General features: G+C 31.6%; 1 protein-coding gene across 1 annotated transcript in view; it reads left to right on the top strand.

Annotated features, from left to right (window-relative positions):
* The window catches only part of LOC108691864 (immunoglobulin superfamily member 10-like), a 173,714-nt gene that overhangs the window by 159,525 nt on the left and 338 nt on the right, over nucleotides 1-13,851 (top strand). The gene's annotated exons all lie outside the window — the stretch shown is intronic.

Genomic DNA, 13,851 nt, shown 5'->3' with positions numbered 1-13,851 from the left:
ATATATATATATACACTGCTAATATAGAATTATTCGGACAATACGAAGTTCAAGAATAGTAGTTTAAAGTAGAAACATTTGTTTTTTCATCTAATCATAATGAACCATTTACGCTGAACAAATGCTATACTTAGTCATACGGCCGCATTGCGCATGATAAATGAACGTGCGACCGACACATGAGCGCAAGATATTAGTCTTCCCTGTCACAAATTATCACGAATAAAATTTATTAAGGTACAACTACGGTTCCGGCAGCGGTGTTGTACAGAATATATCACATCGTTTGCGCTGATATATCCAAAGTGTCAGAAAATTATAATCTCCCGTCACTAAGGCATCTCACGTGTAATGAAGTCAACCACTGACCGTACAACGCATGTTCTTGCAGCGATATTTTTTTCAGCAAAGTTATATGATATATTATTTTGTGTATTTCGTTACATTGCTTCTGTCACATTAAATTAAGCGTAGCAATATTATTGAATTTATCGGTGTACGCAAAGGTAAAGTGACTACAAGCAAAATGCAGATATCGAAACATTGCGGCAGCGTGAAAATGGAGACAAAAATTGCAATGAACAAAAAATCAATAAAACATTTAAAATGTGGATCAGCCACTAAACGGATTAACAATTTATCTCTACATTTTATAATCTTATCTGATGTTCTTTCTGTCCTATTATTATTAACATTGTTATATCAACAATATTAAATATGAAATTGTTATCAGTTGACATTACAAAGTATAGATATTATCTAATTAGTAGTGTATATTAATAAATTTAAATGAAAAAAATGATAATCTATGAGCCAAGCTATATCTTAATGTTAAAAATTATATAATAAATGTTCTAAATGTAATAATATTTTTACTCCTATCATTTTAATGTCAAATATTGGGTCATTTAAAAAGTATCCGCGGTTTTTTGTCATTAGATGATGTTAATGGTCATATATCGAGCAACACTAATCCGATTGTGTTAAACGAACGCGCGTCTGAAAGATGACATTTTAGGTTACATTTTTTGTAAACAAAGTTTGATAATTTATTAATCGTGTCAAAAGTTATATTGGTTTGAAAATGAGTGAAATTTCTGAAGAAATATGCTATGTGATGCTTTTTTACTACAAAAAAGGCAAAAACACAGCACAAATATGCAGAAAAATTTGTAAAGTTTACGGCGCGGATGCTGTAAGTGAACGTAGGAGGACGCAGGAGTGGTTTGTTTGATTTCGTTCTGGAAATTTTGATGTCAAAGATCGACCTCGCTCTGATCGGCCAGTCACTGAAAAAGTCGATGAAATTTTGCAACTAATCGAGCAAGACCGGCATGTGAGCTGTCAGGAGATAGCCAATGCACTAAGAATCAACCATGTGACAGTTTAGAATCATTTGAAAAAGACTACACAAAGAAACTCGATGTTTGGGTGCCACATGAATTAATGCAAAGAAATTTGATTGATCGAATTTCCATCAGCGAAACACTAAACAACGCAACGAAATCGAACCCATTTCTGAAGCAAATCATCACGGGCAATGAAAAATGAGTAAAATACAAGAATATCGTTCGTAAAAGATCATAGAGTAAGCGGGGCGAACCACCACAAACGACTTCAAAGCCTGGATTGATGGCAAATAAGGTGATGCTGTGTGTATGGTGGAATTGGAAGGGAATCGTCCATCATGAGGTGTTACCACATGGCCTAACGATTAATTCAGAGCTCTACTGTTCACAACTGGATAGATTACAGGAAGCGATTAAGGAAAAATGACCAGAATTGATAAACAGAAAAGGTGTTGTCTTCCATCATGACAACGCCAGACCACATACATCTTTGATGACGCGCCAAAAATTGAGGGAGCTTGGTTGGGAAGTTTTGATGCATCCACCGTATAGCCCGGACCTTGCACCGTCTGAATATCATTTGTTTCGATCTCTGCAGAACTCTCTTGATGGAAAAACATTGGCCGACAAAAGAGCTGCCGAAAATCACTTGAAAAAGTTTTTCGTCGATAAATCACAGAAGTTCTACACGGATGGAATTATGAAATTACCTGAAAAATGGCAAAAAGTTATAAATAATAATGGCCAATATATACTTGATTAAAATTGATTTTCAATAAAGAAAAATTTCATTCAAAAATTGAACAAAAAACCGCGGATACTTTTTAAATAACCTAATATAAATACTGTCAATTACATCAAAATAATATCAACTGTCAATTGTATCGATAAATCATAAATAATGTTAAAAGTTAATAATATAATTATTTAATACATTATGATACATTGAATTATTTAAGCATTAAATAAAGGTTCTTCGTTACGCATTTAATTTCTAGTACTGATTATGTTCTCACATGTATGGTCTAAAAAAAAGATTCTTATTGATATATAAATGATAATTTTATTAACGATATGAATTAAAACGAGAGATATACAAAGCGATTGAAGTAAATCAGTAAACTAAATCAATGCCTATTTCAACACAGGATGTTGATGTGGTTGATAATTTATTCAGTTATTAACAATGTTTCAAACCATATGTTTCGAACCAGGTTCGAATCCTTTCCGATGTCAAAACGCGTTAATCGAAATTAATTATGTTGATTAAAAGTGCTGGTAGCTATACGGCATTATAATTAACTGGCAGCACTTTTAATCCACGTAATTAATTTCGATTAACGCATTTCGACATTGAAAAGGATCCAAATCTGGATCGAAAAGTATACGACATTATTATTATAATAATTATTATAATAACTGAATAAAGTCAACCACATCAATATCTTGCGTTGGCTCAAATAGGCATTAATGTATTTTATTGATTAATGTGTGTGTGTGTGTGTGTGTGTGTGTGTGTGTGTGTGTGGATAATTCTTTTTTAAAAATACATATGATGTAAAAGTATCTTAATTTTCAAAATATTAAAAAATGTCATGAAAAATATTTTTTGTTATTAGTATATATATATATATATGATCATTTACGAATTTTGGTGAGAATATTTAAAAATATTAGGTTTTGGCCAAAATCTTGAGCTCTTAATCCATAATATGGTTGATATGACTATATGCCATTATAATCAACTAGCCATCAGCATTTTTAATTCACGTAATTAATTTCGAGTAACGTGTTTCGACATTGAAAAGAATCCAAATCTGGATCAAAAAGTATGCGACATTATAATAATAATTATTATTATAACTGCTCGACATAAATAGATTTCGGTATTTCTATTTGGTATTTGTAACAGCAAATCGATAGAACACAATCTTGAAGACCCGACTATGAATACTGACTAGAGATCTGAAAATATTTTTATTACATTATTCTATCAGAATAATTATACATATAAAATTTAACTGATTGCTAACAAACTGATTGCTAAAATGTTAAAATTGTTTGTATCGTTTGTGTCCATTATGCTTGATGCGTCTTACATAATTATTTTGATATATTTGTAAAATTTATAATGTCAAATGTCAAATCCAATTTAATAATTAATTTGAATTATTTTTAATCATTTCTATAAATCGCTTCTATTCAATTCTATTGTGAATTTAACTAAAACAATGAAGTTAAACAATTTAACTTAAGAAAATGCTAAATTTGATTCAAATTTAATTTAATAGTAATGCTATCACTATATTACTTAGATCAAAAAGTTCCCGGAATTCATTCAGAAAATTCAAAATAGTTTTATTCATCAAAAGTGATATTGTCCCCTTCAAAGTACTCTCCATCGATTGTAACGCACTTATGCCAGCGCTTGATCCAGCTCTCGAAACATTTCTGGAACTCTATTGTATAGCCATCAGAGCCGTCTTCGATTTTTCCATTACCTCCTTTCGGCTGTTAAAACGCGTTCCCCGTAATGGTTTTTTGACTCGATCGAACAGAAAAAAATCACAGGGAGTATTCATCATATTAGGTGAATTCGATGACTATTGGATGATATTCGTTTCGTTCTTGGTCAAAAATTCACGATAATGATGGCACTGTGCGACGGTGCGTTATCATGGTGCAAAATCCACGAGTTGTTTGCCCATAAATCCAAACTCGAAAATATGTGCAGAGGTAGATGTATTCAAGACGGCGTAACTTTGACAAATGTCAAGCTATGGTGATAAAATTTGGTGGGAATGTCAATGATAGATTGAATGGCAACCTAACCAAAAAAACAGAACTCAAATCAACTGACTCAGAGCATCACCTGATGGTAATTCCGGGAACTTTTTGATCAAGGTGGTATAAGTATAGATAATTAAATACATTAATGAGGACTGTTTATTTTAAAACAAATTTAGAAATGGATGATTTATATTTTGACATCTATGGAAGTTAAAAAGAAGAAAATATTATTCAAGGAATTGTTTCCTTCCTACTTCGAAAAAATGATTTTGCTAAAGTATTTAAATTTAGATATGTATGTGAAAATAATTTTGCTTGATTCAAAATAATTATGTAGAAAGCGTTTAAGCATTGATGATAATGCTGTAAAAAGCTGTTATATATTTTAGCAATCAATTTAAGCATCTTACATAAATATTTTGATGGTCTAACAAAAATATTTTTAGATCTGTATCTAGCTTTTAGATACTTAATTCAGCAAAATCGTTCTTTCCATATAATTTGTTTGGCAATTACTATCATCGTGCATCCTCTTCTTTCATCATATATCATTATATACGCCGAAAATAACGTCTTTATTTTCCGGTAATTTGTTTCCTTTGTAGGATCAGTCGACAGAATCGTCGAGTACCTTCACCCGATTTCCCAAGACGCAAATGATCTTAACCTTCGCGTGTGGAGGACCTTAACCGGCCCACATATAAATGCCGTCTTTAGATCCGATTGTACAAACATACACTCTCGTACGTGAATGGAGGGGACGACAAGGTTTTAGATTGATAAATGAATGCGCAGTTCAGGTGGGTGGCACACCGTGTTGAGGAAAAAGACTAAAGACACCTTAGGGGATGCAGAAAACGAAAAGACGAAGAAATGGACCGAATATATCTTGATCTCGAACAGCCGAGAAACAAAGACGTTGCTGTATACATTGATTGCATGTAATACCTAACGTATTTCTGCCTTAATCTGCAACGAGTGAATTTTATATTGACTGCGTTTGACGATCGCCGTGAAAATATCATTCTTTAAAACCTGACCTCGAGCTATTTTATCGTCGTCGGATAATTTAATGGCTTGTGATTAAATTGAAAATTGATACCTCCTATTTTCCGTTTGTTGTTAATTTTATTGTCATTGCCTTGTTCACTATTGCTGCGGTTTGTTTATTCGCTTATTCGATCAATTACGACTTGTAGATATTGCTCAAAAGTATAAACGTACTTCTCTAAAATCAACGTAAAAAATAAATAACAATTAAGTACAGGGTATTCCAGAAATTATGGTACAACCGACAAGAACAATGATTATTTTACATGTAAAAATCGAAAACGTAGAATACAATTTATTTCTATGAAGCTTTGTGAGCAACATTTTCAACAATTTATAAAGTAATAAAATTCATCGTGCACAAATATGTTTTACCGTAGATTCTCGATTACCAATAAATGTGAACAGAGATAGTAGTTTACACTGAGATCCATTAAGTCCGAATATTCGGCGAATATTTAAAGTTGATTTTCCAGAAAGCAAAGCATCGTATAAAAAATTATATTTTGTATTTTCGATTAATTTTTTCTTGTAGAATCATCTTCTTCTCGGTTCTACTATGATTTACAGAACACCTTGTGTATAATAATATTTATTAATAATAACATAGTGCAACAAATTTTCATCAATTTTTTGTTTCCAACAAATAATGGGTGTTTTTATAGGATTTTTTATATTGAAAAAGGATGTTTTCTCAAAAAAAATTTTATAATCATTCAATTTTTAGAAACTTTGCTTTGAATTTCTTGTATAATAATGCAAATATACGTAATATATATTATAGTAAGGAATTTAAATATTTTTTTATAATATATGAAAACAAATGTGATCGTATAAGTTGTTTATGTAGAATTTTAAGTAATAATATATCAAAATAGTAAAATTTATTAAGAATATTTAATGTCAGAAATTACATTGATTTATATATATTACTTTAATTGTAAATTTCTGTTAACAATTGTATGGTGATTTTTATATACTTTACACTGAAAAGGTAAAAGAAAAAATTGTAGATTGTTAAATTTATAAAATTTTTTCACAAATAAATGCCTTGATTTAAAATTTGCACAATGGACAATTTTTTAAGCCTATATTCTTTTTTTAACGACTAAAAGTAGATATATATATATATATATATATATATATATGCGGAAAGAACGGTTTAATTAAATTAGAAAAATTTAATTAGATATGGATCTGAAAATGATTTTATTTGATCATCAAATGTAAGAGACTCAACACTGATTACTAAAATGTCGATATTTTTTTGCAGCATTGCTTATCATACTTGAAATATTTCGATAGTCTAACAAAATTCTTTTCAGATTTGTACCTAGCTAAATTTTAGACTTACTTCATCAAAATTGTTCTTTCTGTATAAGAATTTCTATTTAGGTCTGAAACAGAAACACATTATAATCAAATGTAAGGCAGTGTAATTAAAGGTACATATATTTGGTAGCTTGTAAATGGTTGTAAGCATCCGAGCAAATAGTCATAGTCATTTTTTTAACATTTTTTTAATATGTTTTATCGATAGTTTTGGAACATAGAACATTTTTCGATATAAAAATTCGTTTTAATAGCTGCGGCTCTCCTTATGTTAAATCCTTAAACGTGCTATGTGGATACAAGTTGTCTTGAAAATGGGCCATATCGGCAACTTTAACTGTCGCAAATTCCACCATGCCGAAACTATTACAGCACTTCACAGGGAGTTCTTCTAGCGCAGGGCGATATACTCTGCTAACTCAATAACCTCCTTCCCTTTGACCTCATTTCTGCGCCCATCGAATGTTACACTGCGCCGATCTTCCTGGCACGTCTCTTAAAGCTGATGACCTGACGGCGACACCGAGAAAAATAGATTGATAATGCGACGACGTGTGAGGTGAAATTGACACAGTGAAATTAACGATGCGGAATGACGAAAAGCGTTTCTAGGTATACATTGCGCTCCAATGTTGCATCCTATAACACTAAATATAAATATTGTTGACGTTAAGCCATAATAGGATATATTTTATGAGACGTGTAGAATGGTACATTTTGACAAAAACGTGCGTGCACATTACTTATTTATTGAATGTATTTTATGGCATTATCAAAACATCACGTTTTAATATCATAGACTAATGCTTAAATTTTAAATAGAAGCGTAAGGCTTATAACATATTTTTAGTAAGACTTGTAAGAATTCTTATACCTTTATACAATATTTTTATAGGTTTTTATTAGCCATAAAATTTACAAGAAAGCGTAGATATTTACGAATAATTACGTCTTACGATACATATGCGTAAAATTAGAATATTAGTCATAAGTTCTTACAAGAATATTTTACGAGAATATGTTACGAGTCTTACGATTGTGCTTAGAATTGATATATCATAAGATAGCACTTTATCGGCATTTACTTCCAAGTGAATTTACTGAGTGATTGCTCAAACGACAATACCTCATTCCTTTGTTCATCTTACTTCACTTTTCAATATGAACGCGTTACAATTTTTATCGGAAGATAAAAATTTATTTGCTTTTGGATTTAGTCAAATCTTCGGGAGCACGTCCCGTCCTCCAAGCAGAATATCCCAGCTAGGAGATAGAGTCTGGCTATTGTCTAGATACTTTAGATCCCTTTTGACGAAATCAAATTAGCACGAACGCACAATGGCGGTACCAATCCAAATGTAGCGCAACATTCAACAATGCACAATACATTTTGCACACATACATACATTTTAAATTTATATGTACCATTTATATGTACCATTTTGACCATGTGCAGATAATAGCTGCGTTCCGAAATTCACTGTTAGTGTCAAAAATCTATAATGAATCTATAGTACGTAACGTATCTTATAGGTTTTCTGTGCATTAATAGTGAATTTCGGAACGCAGCCTTTGTTTTCTGTAAGAAATTAAACAAGAGACAGACACAAGTCATCATAATATCAAAATTCAAAATAGCTCTAAAATTATTAAAAATTACTTTTCAAGTTACTTTTCAGTTACGTTTTATAATAGTTTAATCGGTTCAACGTCATTTTAACGTTACCGTGATTTGTTGTTTTGCTTAGACGTGCACCTGGCTGGTAATTGGTTAGTCTAGCAGAAGTAATATGATTTGCACGACATCTTGTTTTACTTTCAATTCGTGCACTCAATGTGAAAAATTATCTAATTCTTCGACGAAAATGCCAATAATATGCATATCATGTTTCTGGTTGTTCCATGATGATATTTCACATCTGAGGGGATTAGGATAGAGGGAAAAGATGGGAGGGAGGAGGGCAGCGATGCGATGTGTATGCACCGGGACGCCACACGCGCGAGCTATTTTATTTTGTAATATAATGCTTGACTCCTCGTCTACGCGGCTTGACATATTGGACGTGATAGGGAATAATCTGTTATACCGCCTCGTGTCCACGATAGAAGCCTGCAGGCGGCATGCCATCCTCCGTCCACTCTCCCCCACCCTTGTTGCATCTACGATGCGCGTTGGAACGACTGATATATTTCCCGGTATATACTTCCGTACAGATTCGTATGGGGAAATATAGTGGCGCGAGCGCGAACGCGAATGCGTGAGCCGGATCGGCGATAAATCAAGGACCACAAATAAAACCGTAAATAAAATCTTATGGAAACATTCCAGAGGGAGGAAAAGCGGGGCATATCCCTTTCGTCCGTGGCCAATTTGAGATTATCCACGTGACACACATTGCTGTGGTTCGGAGAACTATTATTGACTTTGGGGAGAGTGATAACAAGAGAATGCGATACTATGATAGTATATGATGCTCTCTATGAATAAATGTTGCACTATAGTTGGGAAAAAGCTCTTGTCGATATTGCGTAGAAACAGCTGAGACAGATATAAATGTAAAATACATTTTATATGTCATGTGTTGCTTTACTTATACGATGTACTTATGCGTATGTCATAATTTTTTGTTGTAAAATTTGATTTGACTTGGATTCTCCAAAAATTGGAATCGCCTCGGTTACCTAAAGGCTTAGGATGCTCACACGGAATGCAGATCCGGATTCGATTCCCGGTCGAGGTAATATTGTATTTTTCGCAATAAGAATTCATTATTTACAGATTTTAATATGTCATTCAACATTATTAAGATTCGAAAATGTGAATAAGCTTCAAAAATTTGTTAAATTGCTAGTCAATTTAACTTGTGATATTACTGCGGTAATTTAGTAGACTTAGCTTTTCAAGACGGAAAAATCATTTCGGCGCGCGTTTCTAGGAACTATAGTAGTACATAAATTCACACAAGAATCATACAAACATTAAGATCCTAGTATTAAGGCTTTGATTTCTATTTTATGCTGTTTATGCTGAAAATCTGTAAATTTTTTATTATTTTAAATTATTTTTAATCATTTCTATAGGTTATTCAATTGAACAACTTTAATTGAGGAAAATTTATTAAATTTGACTAAAAATTATTCTTACTGAATGTATAGGCTAATATGGATATTACTTACTTTGAAATGAAGCAATTCAATCACAGAAATGGATTTTTTATTTTGACAAACATGGAAATTTAAAATTTACTATCTGGATCATAAGTTATTTTATAAAATAAATAGTAGTATTTTTTAAATCTGTGCTTTAATAAAAATATATGGAACGTATTATAAAATAACTTTCTATTTTATATAAATTTCTATTTTTTAAGATAAGTACATTATGTATTCAAGATTATTTATGTAGAGTCACATTGCGATACATGAACTAGTTGTCCAGTAAACAAAATATTTATTTGTTCTATGTAACTAATCAGTGAATTGCAATGAAACTTTGCATAAATTATTTTGAATATTTAAAGTATTTATAAAAGAAAAATGTAAATTTTTTTATCATTAACAAATTTTAATTTTAACAAAAAATACAAATATTAAATAAAATAAATTAATTACAAAAATGTATTATAAAATAAAAATATAATCTTATTCACATAAATTTTATATGTATATAGTTTATTTGAAATGTAAATATTAAAATAAACATACTTCCACATTAAATTTTTTTTGCAGGGACTGTACGTCTAATACATTGTTAAGCTTATTTTCTCTTCTTTCACGTTTAATTAATTTATTACTTGTATTAATCATATTATAATTAATTTAAGAAGTATTTCTTGATGCTATTAAAATTGGAAACGTTACGCAGGAAGTTTTAGCTGATTCTTTACAATCAATCGTGCGAAAATTATGTCTGGAACTCAAAAGGCATCCCGGATAATCCCATACAACGTTGCGCAATATTCCGACGAACGCATCGGTGCATCCCGATGGCGCATGTCTATCGAAAAAGCAAAGAGATCTCTCCGCTGTAGTTTCGCTTGGTTGAGGCCAGGATCAGGGATGGCACTCGAGACACACCCGGGGGATTTTGGGACAAAAAGTTCCGCTAGAAACTCCGGGTCTCTCCCGCTTATCCAGAAGCCTTCAACTCACCCTTTACTGATCCACATGTGTTCCTATAGCCACTTTTCGTAGGGTGCATAGTCAAGCTGCATATAGTTTTCTCTCACGTACTCGCACACGCGCGTCAATCCAGTCGAAAGGTATCACGAAAATATAGACCGTGAAATTTCTAAACGAGATTTAAAGTTTCGCACGGCCAATTTCTAGCCGCCGTTTAACCTGCCCGCACGTAATTACCGAGATAACGAGCTTTGTAAAACGGTTAGAATTCTGAAAAAAGAGATTAAGCGAGCCATTTACTCTAAGTGTAAGTCATAAACGAAAATGTAATGGTTTTAAACAGGATGTATGAGCGTGGCTTAAGATAGTTATTTGTGCTATGTGTACTTATTAATAAGAGATTTCACAATCCTTTGAAATTGTCTCTTTGCAGATCATATATAATATTGAAGAGAGAATTTACTTAAAGTCAATTCAATTAGCAAAAAAGATAAATATTCGAAAATGCTATGCGAAAAAACGTTTTTATATAGATTGCTTTGTTTGGCAATGTACATGAAAAGGTTTTGCTGAAGTATTTAAAAATTTAATTAGAATCTTAAAATAATATAGGACTATGAAAAAATTTTCTGGAAAGGAGAACCGGAGTAAGTGTTTTTTTATAGATTTTGAGATTTTACTTAATCCGAATTTGTAATCCATTTTGCTCTATCATATCTAGTTTTTTTTAAACGTGATTTATAATGCCCTCGCCTGAAAGAAAATCCTATGTTCATCTTCGTGATTTATGCCTTGTGCGAATTCGGCACATCATACTAATATTATAGGTATTATAACTAACATGTAGAATAAATTGGTGCACGGAAAATATGACTGCGATTGCCACGACTAAAAGTGGCCCATCAAGAACTACAATATGATTGTGATAATCATAAGATTGGCATATCTTACGGTTATAGCTGTTAAGATATGTCTTTTTATAGTTATCACAATCAAATATATTAATGGGTGAAAATTAATCATTATTTTCGATTGTGGCAATTGTAATACTTTTTCTGTGTAAAGTATTATTGTATAACATACAGGAGATCTATAAATAGATCTATAAATGCAGTTACAGAAGGTTTTTTCAGCTTTAGAATTGGATTTTAATTGTTATTTTTAAGAGATGAATTAAGTAAGCTAAACAGAGTTTTCTGAGGTAACGATTGCTGCCTCTCCCCCTTCTACGCTATTCGAGGCTCAACGAACTGAGTCGCGGATTACACGTGTGATATAGCAAAAATTTTTTCTATTTCTTGCGCTTTAACTTATTAAAATTGCCATATTTATTTTTGCTCTTTCCTCAAATGTATCAATTTTCATAGATTTTCTATCATTTTTCTAAAAAATAGGTGGTGATGGAGCAAAACCTTATCAATTCGGATTACTGAATACAAAATGATACCTAAAAAACCTACTTCGGTATGAGTTTTCTTCCAAATGTTGAAACTGATTGTTAAAAATACCAAAACTTTTTGCTCATCGATGTTTGAGATAATTATTCCGATGATCCAACAAAATTGTTTTCAGATCTATATTTATAGCTATATTTAGAGATACTTTAACAAAATAATTTTGTTTTTGTATAAGAAGATCACACATTAATGATTAAGAATATTCAACCTAAACATTTGATTCTACGTGTGATTAATTATCGACCTGATATTGAACCTGATTAATCAGATTAATCGTAAACTCCCTCGGGAATTGTGAGCTATTAGCATCAGTCTATTGATTTCTTGAGCGTTCACGTTATAAATTATTCACCACCTTAACAGCCTTCGCATTCGTTATTTTACCGTCTAATCACTATTATAATATATATAATAATATAATAATATAATAATATAATTCTGCGAAATTAACGTCGTTGATTCGAGCATCGTCTTGAAAATATGTATTTTATAGCCGTGTTCTTAACCGATTTTGCGATGTTATGTATCATGTATGCTTTCCAAATCATGTTCATGTACACGAAGCGTTAATATTATAATATTATGGGTACCAGGAACAGTCTTTTCGTATGTTTCAGCATGTAAATGAATGTAAAGGGAGGTATGCAAATCATACGCGGCGAGTGACACCCACATATTCTACGACCAACATATTTTGCGAGTATACAGTATGATGTGTTTGCATGGATGACATTTTCGTTCAGTTGCTTTTAAAATGGAAGTCAAAATAAATGACTTATTAACTTGACAAAATTCCGATGACATCTTTAATAAAGATGAATAATGCTATATAATTTATAGATACTGGTACGAGAGATACATCGTCGAATTTTATTATCGCATTGCTTTTATCGCTTTGTACAATGCACACACGTTGTAAATTAAAAAATACATATTCACATCAAAGGAATTTATAAGAGAAATGGCTCATATCAAGTTTAAATGAGTAGAGATATTGATTTTATCATTATCATGTTTAACAATTTCGTACTATATTTTTTTACGTGTCACTATGTTAAAAATCGAATATTAACGTACTAAAACTAAATTTCTTTCGTCATCTTTTAATCATGGAATTATAGATCTCAGAACGTGTTATATTGAAACCTCCGAAAATGGAACGATCGATAAAGAATATTGGTGATTTTCAATTCAATGAGAGGTTCAGTTCCTGATCAGAAATTCAAATTGAATCGAGGAAAGCAGAAACATTTCTGTCACACGAAAATTGTAATAAAGAAGATACTGTTTTGAAAAATGACCTAAAAAGCTCATATAGAAGATTCTTGAGTTACAGCAGATAGATGAAAGAAAAACGTAGAAAATGAGAGCGTTAAATAGTCGAAATGGCATTTCCATAAGGAAATCTTGTTTTTTTTTTTGCGTGAAGAAGAATGGATCATTTAATATAAACCTATACCCGCCCATAAACCTATATCATAGGGTATAAAAAAAGTAAATTAAAAACTCTCTTCAAATTGTCATGGAATTTATAATTCTAGTAAGGACATCTCGCAAAAGGTGTCCTTATTACTTGAGGACAGTTTTTTAATTTACTTTTTTTCAACAGAACTTGCCTTGAAATAGACAACAAAATAGAATACTAGTATTCGTGAATCTCTACCTAGGATCATGAAGCAATTGAACCGACAAGCTGTATTAAGAAAATATAAATTCCACATTAATCCCAAGACTTCGTGTAAAAGGAACCG

The sequence above is a fragment of the Atta colombica genome, unplaced genomic scaffold, assembly GCF_001594045.1.
Source record: "Atta colombica isolate Treedump-2 unplaced genomic scaffold, Acol1.0 scaffold54, whole genome shotgun sequence".
Lineage (NCBI taxonomy): Eukaryota > Metazoa > Arthropoda > Insecta > Hymenoptera > Formicidae > Atta > Atta colombica.
The sequence above is the reverse complement of the archived record's forward strand: the minus strand, read 5'-3'. Positions and strand labels throughout refer to the sequence as shown.